The following is an 11,592-nucleotide window of genomic DNA, read 5'->3' as shown; positions in this document are numbered from 1 at the left end:
AGAGAGTTGCCCACTTTCTTGGTGTAGACAGTATTGTCAGAACAACACCGAGAAAAGCCAGATTCTAAAAGAAAGCTATCCATTTTGGCATACCAAGCCCGAGGAGCTTGCTTGAGACCATAGAGAGATTTCTTAAGTCGACATACAAGGCTGGAGTCTATTTCGATGAAGCCAATGGGTTGTTCCATATATATTTCTTCATGCATGTCCCCATGCAAGAAGGCAGATTTAACATCCATCTGATGGACTTCCCATTTTAAAGAGGCAGCAAGGGAAAGAACAAGGCGGATAGAGTTCATTTTGGCAACAGGGGAGAAGGTTTCAGTGTAGTCAATGCCTTCAACCTGTGAAAAACCCTTAGCAACAAGACGAGCTTTATGTTTATCAACTTTCCCATCTGGTCCATACTTGGTTCTGTAAACCCATTTACATCTAACAAGTTTGCGTCCCTTTGGTAGAGGAACAAGATCCCATGTATCATTTGTCAACAATGAATGATATTCTTCATTCATAGCTGCTTCCCAATGTGGATGGCCTGAAGCTTCTGCAAAAGTGTCAGGATCATAATTTACTGGAGCTTAAGCCAGTAAAAAAGAGGCTCTTTCAAACTGAGAACGTGTACGTCGCTGATCTGTAGGATCACCGGCAAGATCACCTGTTGCATCCCGAGTAGCACGGACCCATCTTTGAAGTTGAGGATCCTGAGAAGGTGGGGGAGGATTATCATCCTCACTTTCATCATCGGAAGAAGAAATGTTTTCAAAAGTAGAAGAGATAGGAAGAGGTGGCACATCCGTCGGACTAGGCTCACAGGCCGATTTATTTTCATCAAATTTTACATCTCTTCTAATGATAACATTTTTGGACTTAAATGGAATAAGTCTATAACCTTTTACATCTTCAGAATATCCAACAAAAGTACATTTCTCACTCTTAGGTTCTAAAGCTTTATGCTTTTCATCTGGAATATGGGCCCATGCTTCACTTCCAAAAACACGAAAGTGACTTACATCTGGTTTAATGGAACTCCAAGCTTCTTCTGGAGTGATATTCTTTAGAACCTTAATAGGAGTGCGATTGATTATATAATTTTCACAATTAATTGCTTCGGCCCAAAAACTAAGACTGAGTCCTTTAGATTGCAGCATACAATTAGCCATTTCCTTTAAGGTGCGATTTTTCCTTTCAGCTACACCATTTTGTTGTGGAGTGTATGGAACAGTATGTTGCATTTGAATTCCATTTTCGGTGCAAAAGTTGATGAATGTGTTTTTAACATATTCTCCACCATTATCAGTTCTTAGCTTAAGAATTTGATGTCCAGATTGTTTTTCAACAAAGGCTTTGAAGGCCAAAAATGTGTTAAATACTTCGCTCTTGAGTTTTAAGAAGTATACCCAAGTGTTGTTTAGTCAATTTAATGTCTTAAATTGCTCTACATAAATTATCAATCCGGGTATCGTAAACTGATGAAGTGTGGTGCACTATATGTGCTTAGTTAACCTCTTTCTTACTTCGTTGTTTTATAGTTTATGTTCAACTCTTCCTAATTCTCTGCTTTCAACATATAGTACTATGTTAAGCATGATTAAGAAGTAGTCAGAAATAAGTCCAAAAAGTAATCAAGCTCTAAGGTGACAAGTAAGAAAAACCACTTTAAAGACCAGTTATAATGTTCAACTCTTCCTAACTCCCTGCTTCAACATATAGTACTATGTTAAACACGATTAAGAAGTAGTTAGAAATAAGTCTAGAAAGTAATCAAACTTTAAACTTGCAAAGAAAGAGCTTGAAAGAAATAACTTGAAATGAAACTGACAGCAAAGAACTTGAAATGACTTGAAAGTAAATGACCACATTCTAATGGCATTAGTCTCTATTCATATTGCTGCAAATAAAAGAAAATAAGAAAATCACTTTTAAAACCAAAGATAAAGATTATCTCTCTCTAACTCGCTGCTTCAAACACATGTACTGTGTAAAGCACGGAAAGAAAGTAGCTTAAGTTGAATTAGAAAAGTGATTAAAAATGAGAAAATCTACTTTAAAGACTAGTGATAACGTTTTGCTCTTTCTAACTCTCTACTTCAGCCATATGTACTATGCAAAGTATGATTAGAAAGTAGTGAAAGAATAGTCTAAAAAGCACTCAAAGCCAACTGCAAGTTAGTGGTATTCTGATCTTTAAAAGATAACAATTTATGATAAAAGATCATTCATGTGTTAGCATAACTTTGAGAAATAAGACTAAAAATCAACTATAAAAACAAAGTAAAAAGGGCAGCATTATGAATAAGACAACTGCAACTACCATTAGATATTAAAGCAAATACAACACACACAATCCCGGGAGAAAATAAAATGCAATAATTCAAACTGTACAAGGCAGGGGCCCCCTTCTACCTATGAAATCAAAGCATACTTAAAATTGCATGAATGAAAATCTAATCTACCTTACATTCTACAAAGCAATATTTACAAAATGAAATCTAATCTACTTACATCCTAATATGCTCCATGACATCTACTTCACATCTCCTTCCATGTTGGGAACATCAAAGCTTTATTCAATTTCTTCAAAAGTGCAAAGTACAACAAAGCTCTCCAAAGCTTTCAAAAGCCCTGGGACTAACAAACTAAAAGGACTAAGAAAAGACTAAAGGAAAGACTAAAGAGAGACTAAAAAGAGACTAACTAATGAAGGAGAGAGACCTCCTATTTATACAAAAAGATGAGAGCCTTCTCATTAATGATAATCCATGAATCTCTCCCTCTACCTCTAGAGTCCTAATCAAAATAGGAACTGATAAGACACATGTCTTTTAGAGTTACAATACAATTAGGAGATGTGACACATATCCTCATGATCCCATGATTCTTTCCAACCAAATTCGAATTTGGCCTTAGAGTGCCACATAAGGGTCTTCTAGAAGTCTCCTTTCAACCTACACATGTCAACAAACTCAACCCATTTGTTAGGTATAAGCATATGCACATTATTTTCTAATGTTTAACCACAAATTCACTTAAAAGGGTTAGAAATAATAAATATTGGAAAAGCATAAAGGTAGCCCAATGATAATGAAAGTGAGATGAATGTGGTGACATAGTAGTGAAATGGAGGTGAAATGGAGGTGATATAATGGACATAATAGTGAAAGTGTAATGGAAGTGAATGACATTTTCAAGACTCAACAAGTGCGTCTGGAGAAATCATCAATGAAAGTTAAGAAATACTTGCAGCCAGAGAATGAAGCAATAGGAAGTGGACCACATAAATCACTGTGCACAAGCTGTAAAGGGGCTGAGGCGTGCCAAGAGGCACGTTTTTCAAAACTGTCCCGATGATGTTTTCCGAGTACACATCCGGAACAAACACCATCTCTGCAAGATACCATAGGAAGACCTGTCACCATATTTTCTTTACATAGATGCTGAAGGGAGCGATAGTTTAAGTGACCAAATCGCTCATGCCAAAGTTTGCTCACTTCATCATTATGAGCAACAAATACTGAGGGAAGATTTGATGACCCAAAGTTGTGAAACTTATACAACCTTGTGGAATCATCAGCAATACCAGTAGCTAGAATCTGTTTAGGATCTCTTAGATCCTTGATTACAACATCATGAGGTGAAAATTCAACAATTTTACCTTCACCTGAATGAGTTATCTGATATACAGATAGAAGGTTGCAGGATAAGGTTGGAACACATAATACATCATTAAACTGACCATTGTCTAGATGAACAGTTCCAGTCCCTACAACATTAAGAGATCTATCATCACCAACATATATATTTTTGGTGTTACAATCATTTAAAGAAGAAAACATGGCTTGGTTTTTGGCCATGTGATAAGAGGCTCCAGAATCAATGAGCCACTCATGAGAAGGAGAAGAAGAAGATACATTTAATACATAACCAGATTGAGATGATTGACAACGACATGCAGAAAGTGCCATTCCGGAAGTTGAAGTTGAAGTATGCTCCACATGGATGTTATGTTTCTTCATTGCGGCTTCCAAGGCTTCCATCTTCTTAAAGCATTTAGATTCTAAGTGGCCATCTCGATTACAAAAGTTACAATGTCTATCAGTCTTCTTCCATTTGTTTTTATTGGTCTTATCATTTTGCTGAAATGATCTTTCATTTTGAGGTTGAGTTTGCTTAGGACCCTTGTTTGGTTTAGGACCATTCTTTTTAGGATATGACTTCTTAGGATTCTTTGAATTTGGTTGCTGCTGGGCGGCTAACGCTTTCTTGGAAGAGTTTCCAAGATTAAGAAGACCAAGGTGTAAGAGTTTTTCTTGTTCTCTTATTAAGGAATCACAAAAGGAGTCAAAGGAAGGGGCCTTGTAGTCTTTTCCTTGACAAATGAAAGCTTCCCTTGTAGAATGGAAAGTGGAAACAAATACAGAGTAGGCTGGTCCCAACTTAGTAAGGATGGAATAAATAAGGTTACCATCTTCTTTCTTAACCTTAACACCTTCCAAGAGATATCTAAGGGTCTTGAATTTGGACAAGAAATCTTCAATGCAAGAAAAATTATTAGGATCCAAAGTAAGCAACTCATTTTCAAGTTGATGGGCTCTAATTTCATTTTTAATCCCAAAAACTTTAGCGATTTTTTCCAATGCTTCATGAGGAGTCTCAAGTTCTGCAATATGGAATCTAAGATCAGGAGAAATAGACATCCCTAACAAACCACGTGCTTGATCTTGTCTATTTTCCCATTTTGCAGCCTTGTCTTCATCTTTTGGTTTCTTCTCTTGGTCTGTGGCTATTCTGTAGAGACCTTTACTTCTAAGTAAATCTTCCATGTAGGCTATCCATTGGAAGTAGTTAGTGCTGTCAAGAATGACTTGGCATGGACTTTCCATTTTTTTTTAAAAACTGAAGCTGAAGATGCTGAAAGTAAGTGTTTCAATGGATAGATCTCGAAAAATTAAGTTGTTTTAAAAAAAAACGGCTCTAAAAAAGGCTTTTGGATGAAGAAGTTATGGCTTTTTGGAAAAAAATTTGTTGAAGTTGCCGGCAAAGTGCGCGAATGTGCGGGAATGAAAAAATCCGCCCCCAAAAAATGGAGACTTGAACCCAAGACCTCTACTTTCTTAAAATAGCTTTGAACCAATTGATCTATACAAAAAATTTGAGAGAGAGAGAGAGAGAGAGAGGGGGGGGGCCTTGGTTTGCGTGCTTGCCTTGAGAAAGCTCTTTTTCCCTACAAAACACAAAACACAAAACCCAACACGAATATGCAAAGAAAAACGAACCTTGCGGCTCGAAGTTAGCTTTAGCCAAGAAAACTAGATATTTTTAAAAAATGAACCTTGCGGCTCAAATTTAGCTTTAGCCGAAAAACTAAATATTTTTCTCAATGTTTCTGATTTTCCGAGATCACACTAAGGTGCAGGGAAAAGAGCATACGCATGAGAAAAATCCTTCCTTTCTGTTTCTGATTTGCCCAGATCGCACAGAGTCGTAGGGCAAAGAGCATACGCAGAAATGAAAGGTATAGATCCGGTTAAAAAAAGGGCTAAATAAACCGAAACCGAAATAAGCAGAGAGAAAATAACAGTAAACTGCAAAAACACTGTATACCTCCCGATCTGAAAAATGACGCAGCTAGGGCTACCAGAAACCTTTTCACGTGAAACGAAAGGGGTTCCTCACTGGAACAGATGCTCCGAACACAATAGAGCAGTCCTCTCGGCCCGAAAGAAGTGAGAAACAGCAGATCTAGGAAATGGCAGCCGCATGCAGTTCTACCGGCTTCAGATTTAGATCACCAACGGACGCGGCCCTCAAATAGCTCTGATACCATGTAGGAATTTACAGGGTAAGTTCCTCAGAAAGAACACCAAAAGGACACCGCTCACAACCAGATCACAGATCAATACACCAGTATTTTTGATGTGGTTAAAACCCTCAAAGAGGGAACGACCTGCGCCAACGTGGCTACTAGAGGCAATTTATTAATCAAAGAATGAAAATTTACATAAGCTTCTCTCATGCACGGATTACCCGAACAATGACCCTCCATGCGCTTTAAATAGAACTCATGGACCAATCGGGTGTCAAGCCACGGATCAAGTGTCGGTAATACCGAGGAGAGAGTGAACCGTCGGATCACTACATATCGTGACCGTCGGATTGTAAGTTACAAAATGTACAACGGTAAAGAAACACACTTTACCTAACTCTATACCTAACTCTAAACTAGACCAAGTTGTACTTAACTATTTCCTATGTGTCGGAATATCCTAACACTAACTACTTATCTGCCAAGCTTGAACTGTTTGGACAGATCTTGCTCTCTATCTCTAAAACATGAAATTTAAACATGGCTTGGCCAAGATTAATCTGTTTGGCCATCCACCAAGTGTGGCAAGAGCCAACTGATTACACACAATGAACTTCTTTGCAAAAATAGAATAGTAGTGGCATTTTGGACTAGCACACTTTCCTGGTCTTCTTCATTTGGGGTTCATTTTCTTTCTTTTTGACCAATTCATTCTTCTTGCCCTTTGATCTTTCTTTTAGGGCATACCCTCTTTTTATTTTTTTTATTTTTTGGTTTTTTAAAAATATGGAACCTTTGCAGCATAGAAAGGATGGACATATTTGGCATTTTACCAGTCAATCATGAAATATGACACCTATTGGTATATGAGCATAACAATCTTGCCAAAATTAATGAGAGTAAGGCCCTCTAGAAGAATATTGGGGAACTGAAGAAGGAGGAGAAAATTTTGCTAGAGAGGACTCAACCTTGGCAGGATGAGGCATCACAGATAGTGGATGAGAAACTTTAGGAGCTTCGACAAAGGGAAACAACATTGGTACAAAAGGTTGCAGAGCATGTGACAGAGGCACTATTGGCGGAAGCACGCAATGAGGCCAAGAAGGTGACATAAACACTGCAACAGTTCAACCAGACCTACAACAACATCACAAAAAAAATCATAGGCAAAGCAACCGAGTGTCTCGGGACAAATCACAAATCACATGTGAGTGTTGAGGGCCTGTTGGGCGCAACCCAACTTGGCCTAGATTTTGATGAAGACTCTGTATTTTGGGGAGCAGAGTGCGAAGTAAAGGACGCAGTGGAGTGCAAAGTGGACCACGCAGTGGAGTAGCGGAGTGCCAAAGTGGATCACATAGTAGATATACCATGCGATATATGGGCTTTAGAGAGGGTCGAAGCCCCTCCCTTTTGTTAAAAGAATGTAATTTTGTATATGATGAATGGTTTTCAGACCATAGTAGCTTGTATTAGGGGAGTCCATAGTATATGGACCATGGTATTGCGATGATATATCCCTCAATGTAATAGTATATATAGGGATGAAGAATAAAGAAGAGAGGCATCATCTTATGATCCATATCTTTGTTATGGTTGAATCTTGTTGATCTATACTTGGGAAGGAAGGTAAGGCTCTGCAACTGAGTGCGCAGAATCCTGAGTCCGCAGCTGGGTGTACAAACTTCCTACAACTGAGTGTGCAAGCTAAGAATTGTTTGTTGTACAAATTATCTATTATAAGCAATAGTTATTGTGGACATAGTCCCACATTGGGATGAACCACGGCAAAATATGTGTCTTCATGTGTTTATTTTCTTATTATTTGTTGTAGTGTAGCAGTTGCACTTTATTTCATTACAATAAAGTTTTACGATATGTTTTAAGTGATGAATGTAATGTGGCGAAGTAATGTGATGAAAGAGCATTTAGACCTAGTCAGCAATGTGATGGTATGATCACATGTTGTGGCTAACAAAGGGTTGGAAGGCAAGAGATTAATTAATTTTATTAAATTAAATGTATGAGAGTGTTTTATTTGTTGTCAAAATCTGAGCAGAAAAGGGTATAAGTAGTTGATTGATCCTCCCTGCATGGATATCAAGCCAAGCAGTTAGATATCTGGTTTGAATAGGATATGAGGGATTTGAAAGCTTAAATTAGCATTTGTTTGAGAAAAGAGTGGAGTAAAGAGATTCTTTAGGGAAGAATGAGAGATTTTTGTATCTGAACTAAATGGATTCATGAATCCACATTTTGTATAAATTGTAATCTTTTGGAATGAGTGAAGGGGTTAGATTCAGATGGAAATATAGGATGGATGAGCGAGGGTAGAACTGAAACAGTCGAGTGCGACTATTTCTTCTGTAAATATTTATCAATATGAATACAATGTGGATTGTGTATTTCTTTGTGTAATTTAGTATTGAGTGTGTTTATAACTTTTAGTCTCTGGATTGAGGATCTAAGAATTACTGTGTTTGTTGATACTCAGAATATAGGATAAGAGTGTGTGTTCTGTATATAACGCAGAAAACTGGTTGATGTGGATTATCCCTACCAGATTAGCAGACAGAGATTGAATGAAGGAATGAATCATCATTGATCACAGGTTTGATCAATGATGATATGTTTGTGAGAAGATCGTAAGTGTTCTATAATGAATGTGCATGCGGTTTAATACAGGAAACAGACCTGAAACATCAAAATACTAAGTTGATTGATAATTTGTGAAGAAACCCCAAAATAAGTTAGGACCATCGGTTGGCTAGTAGATTTGATGGTGAACAACAATTGTGGGGGTAGGAGAGTACGGATTTCTTGATCGTGGTTGAAGCCCCGCACTCGCTCCTGGCCGTCGATCTCATATTCAAACTCTTAGATCACAGTCAATTGCGGGGGTTAAGCCCGTTTTTAAACAATGTGCTAGCTGAAGTCCCGCAAACCGTAGATTTGATGGCCTCTTATATCCAATGGATATCGCATCATAAAGTGATCGAACTTTAATTTCAAAAACAAACCCGAAAATCTATACATCAAGGATTTATATTCCTTATCAGCTCCGTAAGAGTGGTCAAAGTCGGTGGAACAGTCGGACCCGATATGTTATCAATGCGGGTTAAATCTATTTGAGATCCGGTCGAATGCGGTCGAAGTGGGACCAGGCTCATTGACAGGTTATATCTTTGTTTTTCGTTGATTGGGTGTATAGTCGGGTTCTCTATTGTTTTGGGTTTTGATAATTTGATGGGGTTTTGTTAAGTTAAGTGAACAAGGATTTAATTAGTTTTAATTTCGAATTTATGAAAGTGTGTAACCTTGCTTCACTTTGGAGGTTATGTGGGCATAACTCATAGGTCCACATGGGATTTTTAAAGGATGTCAGTTACGTGGCATCATAATTTATAAATGCGAAGTAACCTATGAATGTTAAGTATAAAAGAACATAAAAATACCACATTGCATCATCCCTCAAGCCTGCATAAACCTGGTTCTGCATCCTCCCATAGTCACTTCAGGTGAGACTGTGATCTGCTTGCAGGTCGTTGCCGAGAGGGCCAGTGATTGAGGGTTTTGTGGGTGTGCAATAAAAGATTGAAGCTGGTTCAGCCCAACCTAAATCCAACATGTGTACCCAATAATAGTTGGGCATACCTACCAATAGTTTTGTGCATGGATTTTGCACATGGTTTTGGGCATGGTGGTTTTTTGCCCATGGTATTTTGTAGATTTGGTCAAGGGAACTACAAATATGTTCTAATCTAGGGTTCATGGATTGGGGTTTATGAGTGCTTCAACATGTATATAATGTATTGTAACATTGAAAGGAATATAATGAAAAACCAATCTGGTTTTCTCGTTTTGGGTTCGAGGAGAAAATATTTGTGTGTGTTTTTATGTTATTGTCGTTGTATATTTTTTCTATTTTAAGAATGTGTTTGCAGGTAATTTTTGTACAAGGTTGAAACCTACAAATCTAAAGAAATTTTAAGGTTTAAAAAGGATCTTTACATAATAATAATAGTTTAAATATGTGTCATCCTCTTTAGTAAGACTCATGCCCATCATATCTCCATTTTTAAGCAAAGGAAATAGGGGGTGTTTATATCTTCAATATTTTCCTATAAATCTCATCACCACCATCTCTAGGATTTCCTTAGCTACTACTAAAGATAGGTGTTTCTCCTCCCCCATATTGAAATAAAAGCCATGAACATATTATACCACACATTTAAAAGAGGAGCGGATGCAAGCTATAATATTTCATGGGCAAAGCTAATGAGTGTCATTTTTTGTAAAATTGTTCTCTAATAAAATAAAACTACAAGCAACAAGGAGATTTCCATTAAAGACAACACACAATGTTGTTTAAAATTTAACTTAGTTATCAAAGCAACAAGATCTTCTATCAACATCAACAACATGGGAAGAGTTGAGGGACATGCTCTCACATGCTATCCATAAGATCACAAGTAGGTCACATACACTCCTTCATTTTCTCTTTTATGATTTCAAACATGTTAAACACTTAAATCTTGCCCGATTTTTGGTTGTGAAACATTATGGAACCTTGAACAACCCCATGAATGCGGTGAATTTAGAGTTTGTAGGGTTGGTGGAAAATTATGCCTTTCTTGAACATGTTGCCTTGTCTTTGATACACAATTTGATGGATTCTATAGTTGATGCCATGCATAGGACTTACAAGAGCTTAGGTTTCTTAATGTTAAGAATTGCAAGAATTTTTGTGACCATGCCTTCGAATCTCACAAATATTGTGAGAATATCCAATCATTTAGCTTGAAGCAATGCATTTGGGTTGTCAAAAAAGGTTAAAATTGTTTGGCACTTTAATATTCTCATCGATCTTGATGATTTTATTGACCTTACCTTGATTCTCATGTCCCTAGCTACCCATTACTTGCATATGCAAAAAAATGTCTTTATAATTCCTACACACCTCAACATAATATTTTCTCTGTGTTCCTTTCCTTGTCCTACTTTCTCAGTTGAAGTAGGTATTGCATTTTGCCTAAATTTCATCTCATGGGGTATTGGAACTATATGTGAAATCCTTGTACTCTTAAAAATTAGATTTTAAAATACATATTTCATCATATTGGTGAATTATGTTACTTGAGTATAATAAAGTATGATATACAACAAAGAAAAAATATTGTATGATACTAGCAATAACTTAAGATAGTGAACACTATCATATTATAAAGTTTTAGCATTACAAATATCAAATAAATCAAAATATTCATTTTTCCCCATTGAGAGCCAATGAGTCATCATTGATGCAAATTATTGTGGTGAAGACCCTCTCATGTACTTTGAACTACGAATCTCATCTAAGTCGATGGTTTCTAACCTTTAATTGAATCTTATTGGCTACCTGCGAAAATATCCTACAGAAAATCAATCCCCCATTTCCAATAGTCTTTGGAAATTCTCTTTATATATTACCATTATTCTATTCTTGAAACTTTCATTCAAAACAATTGATGTTGATTATTTTTTCTCAATTGTATAGAGCCTCTAAAACATTGATACATGTCATTTGCTATTTGGTTTAAGTTCATCCTACAACCTTCCATGTGTTATTTAATGATTGGTCTATTTTCCATCTTATAGTGTACTCCACTTGCCCATCCCACTTGGCACCCGCTGCATCCCCTCTTCACCTTCACATCACCTTCATTCATCAAACACTATTTTATAGTTTTGCTCCATTATCGTCTCACCACCCTCTTAATTGCTTACTCTTCTTCCTTCTCTATTTCTCT

This window comes from Pinus tabuliformis, chromosome 9 (assembly GCF_031772625.1).
Source record: "Pinus tabuliformis cultivar Carrire ecotype Pingquan chromosome 9, CPIR1, whole genome shotgun sequence".
Classification (NCBI taxonomy): Eukaryota; Viridiplantae; Streptophyta; class Pinopsida; order Pinales; family Pinaceae; genus Pinus; species Pinus tabuliformis.
The sequence above is the reverse complement of the archived record's forward strand: the minus strand, read 5'-3'. Positions refer to the sequence as shown.